At 49.7% G+C, this 6,154-nt stretch overlaps 1 non-coding gene across 1 annotated transcript; it reads left to right on the forward strand.

Annotated features, from left to right (window-relative positions):
- Positions 1-4,123: 4,123 nt before the first annotated feature.
- On the forward strand, positions 4,124-4,196 carry TRNAV-AAC. Its single transcript has one exon. It is a non-coding gene; the product is annotated as a tRNA-Val (tRNA).
- The last annotated feature ends 1,958 nt before the right edge of the window (positions 4,197-6,154 follow it).

Here is a 6,154-nt window from a genome sequence, read left to right on the forward strand (position 1 = left end):
CGAGTGTGGGCCTGGTGGGGCAGTGCCATTGGTGCCTTCGTATACCCGGTACTGAACCTCAGAGACATTTTTCATTTTGATCACACACCTCTCCATGACTATATGCATTGCCATACACAGCTCCCTCAGCCCGCGGGTTTTCTTATTGAGCTGTACACCCATGTGGGTTTACCAGTGTCCACAGTGAGCAGAACTTTCATAGTGACCAAGGAAACTCCCCACAGATTTATCTCTTTCCTCATTCAGACCTTCTCTAGCCATGTCTCCAGTACCCCCCCATGTCACCAGTCACTGCATGTGGTCCTAGTCTCAGCTCAAAGTCCTAAAGCCAGCAGACACCTGATCAGTTCTGACAGATCCCTCCCTCAGCCCCCATCCTGCCATGTGAGCAAGCCACCTGCAAACACCATTTCCCCAAAGTGAGGACTTAGCCCTTGGGAATCTGAAGACACCAGCGTCTCTCCCTCTGCTCCCATCTACATGCTAGTCTGCTACCTGGTCACCACCACCTCTCCCCATACTTGTTTCCTTTCTACTTTGGACATGCTCCCAACCAGCTGGAAGCTCCCTCTGCAAGCCTGACCTGCTCCCGCCTTCCCTGCTCCCCCGACATTCCTTTCCTACTGGTGACCTCTGTTCCTTGAGGTTAACTCCAGTGTCTTTAGGTGCTCTAGCTTAATGGCCCCAGGAGTCATAGAGCCACTTGTAGTTTCTCTAGCTACAGCCATGGGGCAACTGCCAGAGGCCAGCCTTAGACAGCTGCAGCTACTAGCCGCAGGAGCGGAGGCAATGCCAAGGCTGAGCATGCTTGAACCTTGCAAGGGCAGCACTAGGGACTCTAAATCCTCAGCACTGGCCCTAGGCAGCTGCAGACTCTGGAGTTAGGCACTTTCCTCCTCTAGGTTCCTGCATGGTTACAGAACTGCAGTAAAGTGGAACAATTATCAGCTTCTGTGATTGGAAGATGTCTGGATCCATCTAATAAGACTGTCCTACATAAATGAGGAAAGTTGAGGTGCCTTTATTATTCTTTTGTTCCATTCTTTGTTTCTATGGGGAATTTGCCAGTGCAATATCACTGTCTTCCTTTTAAACAAACAAAACTAAAAAAAAAGTGTAATGGCTGTTGAAAATAGCAATTCCAGCCCTCGTTAGCACTGTGAAGACCCCAACGTTTGTTGCTCAATTTTCTCCTACTTTTTCTACAGTAAATGACAGTGGATCAGCATATTTGATTTGGGAGAAATGAAGTAACAGCTGCCCAAATTGAGCTTGAGCACTCCTGATTTTGAGGTGTTCAGATCTGGAAGGCAGGGGCTAGATTCCCTTTATGAATATTAGATACATCTGGAAAGGAAAAGTCAATTTCTATTTTCATGGCTCAGAAGTGGAAATCCTCCTGTCCTGTATCTGAAGCTGTCCAGGTCCAGTAGAGCCTCCCCTTCCTTACTTACCATTTTACCTTCTGGTGGGATCCACATACCTCCCTTGCCCAGCTTCAGATAGAGAGGGGCCCTGTCCAGTTAGTCCACCCAGTTCCATCTTTGGGGGCTGCCAGGCGAGGTCACACCAGCATCCCTAAGCCTGTCTGGGGAAGTCTTCTGAGGGTGCTACCTGGGCCAAAGCCTTCTACTCCTTGGTCACACCTCTTCCCTATTCACAGGTGGCACCCCCTTCTAGCAGCCAGCCCCCCAGCCACAGCAAGCTGCAGCACATGGAGTCTCACAGCTTCCCCCCTCCCTTTCCTGTTGATAGCAGCCAAGGGAATGCTGGGAAATGTTCCTTCTCTGCTCCAAGGCAGGGAGCTGGTCAAGGAACTACAGCTCCCAGGGCCCTATGGGGTCTCAGCTCCCCTACTGAATCCAGGCTGCTCTGAGGCTCCCTTTCTGCAGAGGGGAGGAAGTTACTGTTACAGGTCCCTTCAGAGCTTGGGCCTAGCACTATGGCACCATGTCAAATCCAGTACTGCTCCCAACTCTATCCAGCTCTGCTGCTGGCAGGATCCCTTCCCATTCTTTTTGTTTCCTGTCTCCCCTCCAAGGAGAAGCTCTGCATTGTTCCTGTGTGGGGAATTGAACCCAGGCTGTCTGGGTGAAAGCCAAGAATCCTAACCACTAGACCACATGGGACTTCCATAACATGTTTACATGTTCATATTCAATAACACAATTAAACGTAGCCATTCAAAGTAGCCATTTAAAAGAAGCCATTCAAAAAACTTCAAAAACAGACTTCAAAGAGAAATTGCAGAGTTACAACTGATCTGCAAACTTAACACCATTAATTTGAGCTTGAAGAGGGACTGGGGGTGACTGGCTCACTACAAAAGCAATTTTCCCTCTCTTGGTATTGACACCTCCCTGTCAATTACTTGGAGAGAGCCACATCCACCCTGACTGAATTAGCCTTCAACACTGGTTCTCCCCTTGTATGGTAACTCCCTTTACATCATGTTCCAATATATATTTATGCCTCTATCTGCAATTTTCACTCCATGCATCTGAAGAAGAGGGCTTTTTACCCACGAATGCTTGTGTCCAAATAAATCTGTTAGTTCTTAAGGTGTCACCGGACTCCTCGTTGTTTTTGTGAAATAAAAGCAAAATGCACTCTAAGCTGATCTTAACCCTTTCAATGCCCTTACAAACTTAGATGCTTCTCACCACAGGCCGGCTGGTGGCTTTTCAGCCAGGCTCTCCCCTTTCGTCAGCGCTTCAGTTGCTTGGTGTGGGGGTGTCTGTAGATGTAGGTGGACGAGAGAGACAAAGCATGGCAAATGTCTCTGCTTTTATCATGTCCTTTCTTCCCTCTTGGCTTTGCTCCCCCTTCAGAGTCAGGTGAGCATCACTGCGTCTCTCCAAGCAAGTCTGAGCAATTCCCCTGGGGTGTCCTCTTGCAGGTAAGTGATTGCACTGTAGCTCCCTTGCTGAACAATGGCTGTTGATGGGTTGTTTGACACCCTGTCCGGGTGTTGGTTACTTTCCTTGCTGTTGTCACTGGGGAGCTAATATTTGGCTGACTCCCCCACCTTACAGCATAGTGATAACCACACTGCACAATTCTCATAACTTCATATGCATGAATGGTAAACATCTATGGGTAGAGAAATGACTTTCAGCAGATCATATCCTTTCCCCTGATACCTTACAAGGCATGCTCTGTATATAAGATCACGATTATATGAAAATGAGGAATATGGGGGTTACAGCACACTCCCCCAAAGGTACAGAATGTCACACTGAGATTCTATTTTCATTTGTTATGTAACAGCATTAAAGAGATCCAGTGACTGACCAATGGCATTTTCAAGTGCTAAAATAGCAAGCGCTGTTGGTCTCTCATTGGCCATCAGCGACTGAAGATACGGTTTAATGAGCCAGAGCTTCAAGGCGAGGGTGGCTCTGTCCACTGCCTTCCGTTGCGCTGCTGGGCACCAAGTCCCTGGCGGTCAATATGTGAAGCTGGGAGAAGAGAGTGGGGTGGCAAGCGGTGGTAGAACTTTTGCCACCAGGGTCTAGCTGTCTAACTTCCTCTTCGTACTGCTGGGCCCCCGTTGCCTTCAGGTAACACAGGAACTAAGGCAGGAATAGGGTGAGGAAGCAAGTAAAGCCGAGCAAGGAAGGCAAAAGTTAATCTTATCTTCATGGGCAGCTCGCAATGACGTCCTTTTTCTGTGCCACAGCTGACAACAACATCCCAGACAGAAAAGTAACAGGCCAAAAAGAAACCTAGCAGCTGCTGAAACAGTTCAGTTGGGAGCGTGCTAGACTAACAGGCTCTTCTATCCTCCTTTATGCACGGGCGGGATGTTTTCTGAGAGTGCAGCAGTTCCTTTAACTGCCACGAGTCCCTCATTTCAGGCTATGCAGCAGGAAAAGACAGCATGGGCTTCTGCACCGAGTTGGCCCACCTGACCTTTCATTCTTCTCTTGCTCTTTGTCAGCAAGGAGAAGAAAAAGAAGCTCTCCCTCAAGCTGGAGTCACACGGGCGAGGTAAGGACGACTTCCTGAGTGCTGGCTCCAGTCCTCTGCCCTGCCAGCTGACCTATCGAGGGGCTACCACCACATTCTCTAGATTTGTCCATCGGTCTGTGCCAGAGTGAGCAACAACCCAGTAGGTGGAGTTTCTGTAGTGTAGTGGTTATCACATTTGCCTAACACGCAAAAGGTCCCTGGTTCAAAACCAGGCAGAAACATGCTGGCTTCCTTTTCCCAGATCCCCTTGTTATTCAGAAAGGGCACTCCTCCTATTGGCCTGTCCCTGGGATAACTCCAACCCCTGCATGACAGAGGATGCTGACAGCAGTGGAGAAAGCACCTTGGTGTCAGGCTGGAGAACCTAGAGTAGTTAGGCCAGTCACCATTTGGAGGCTTGTGGCTTGGCCACCTCTGCTGTTGGAGGTTGGCCTATAGAGGCTCTCACTTCCTGCTGGGCTCCTTTGCGTGACTGGCCAAAGGAGGAAGTGAGGCAGGAATGGGGCAATAGAGGAAAGTTGAGCTGAGGAAGGCAGGGAAGAAGCTGTGCGGCTAAGTGGGGTTAGTAGAGCACCACCCTTCATTCTGCAAAGCCTGGGGAGGTGTGGTTGGCTGCTGGGAGGTAGAATCCTGTGCCTGCCTCTTGGCTTCCCAGGAGTGGCTACTTGCAGCCCAGGAGAAGAAGGGAGGTTCTGGGTGAAAGGAAAACAAGCAAAGCTGAGTCCAAGTGGAGAATGGCGGCTCCTTTATGGCCAACCTGGGGGCATGACTGATGGTTTTAGAGGTGGAGGCTGGGCTGGCTGTGAGCAACTGGGATCCAGGAAACCCCCACCTGCCCTTCTGAGGGCTGAACCCATGGAGGTGCGGTTGGCTGCTGGGAGACAGACCCCTGTGGCTGCCTGTTGGCATCCCAGGGATGGCTACTTGCAGCCCAGGAGAAGCGGGGTTCTGGGGAAAAGGAAAAGCAGCAATGGTGAGGCTGAGTGGGCTCCTTTCTGGCCGAGATGGTGGACTGTGGTGAGTCTGGGAGTTGCCTGTAAGCCATAAGTGGACGTAGTGCAGTGAAAACTGCTGCTCCATTCTGGCCGACCTGGGGGCACCATGGATGACTTGGGAGTGGGGGCAGGGCGCTGGCTGTGAGCAAATGGGATCCAGGAAGCCCCAGCCTGCCCCTCCAGGGGCCGAGTCTTCTTCTCTCCTGCCATGGGGAGCCCGACCTTAAGCCTGCCCAGCATGTGCAGCAGCTCGAGCATTAAGCCTTCCTGTGTGCATAACTGAACTACGCCCTAGTGTAATAAGGTGTAAAGTTTAGATTGTGAATTTATCTTTAATTTCCATGGTAATTTACTTTGATCTTTTATTCCTACCACTTATAATCCTTAAAACTCCATCTTTCTGTAGTTAATAAATCTGTTTTATGCTCTACTTAAACTGGTGTATTTTGCTTGAAGTTCTTGGGAAATCTCAGCTCCATTACAAGGCTGGTTCATGTACTATTCACAGTGAGGGAGGGGTGGACCCTGTGTAATAAACTCACACTGATCAGGCTTCTGATTAAGGCAAGATGGTATGATCCAGGGGTGCAAGGCTGCAGAGCTGTAGGGGGGGGCGACTTTCTATCATTAGTGTTATGAGTGGCTGCAGAAGCATTCATGTAATTCAGTTGGCTGTGTCCCTACCTACGGATGTCTGTGTAAGTGCAATATCTGCCAGAGATTCACAGCTTGTCTCAGCATCACATGTGTGAGAGGGAGTCCAGGTGGTGGGACAAAGGGCTCAGGGGTCCCACTGTTCAGGTTGCATCCCATAGATCCCATCACAGACTTTCAACAACCACAGCGGGTGCTCACTGAGACAGAGAGAGAGATGCCAAAATAGTGATCTCCAGTGCCAGCAGACATCAAACTATCAGAAATTCTGTGAACAGAGAAGACCCTGCTAGTGGAAAATGCCTTTGAAAAAGGCCCTTCTGTCCCCAGCTGTGGTCGTACAGTGCTCAGTGCTCTGCGTTGTGGCCTCAAGAGTCATGGATGCAAGTTGAGTTACGATGACCTTTTCCTTGTCTCCACATTTCTTAGGTGCCTCTTCCAACACTTGTCAGAAAAAATGACCGGTTTCTTTTGGAAGCATTTGCATTGCAAGGCAGAGGCAGTCTTCTCTGCTTCTTCAAAAGATTGAC

This window comes from Gopherus evgoodei, unplaced genomic scaffold, assembly GCF_007399415.2.
Source record: "Gopherus evgoodei ecotype Sinaloan lineage unplaced genomic scaffold, rGopEvg1_v1.p scaffold_77_arrow_ctg1, whole genome shotgun sequence".
Lineage (NCBI taxonomy): Eukaryota > Metazoa > Chordata > Testudines > Testudinidae > Gopherus > Gopherus evgoodei.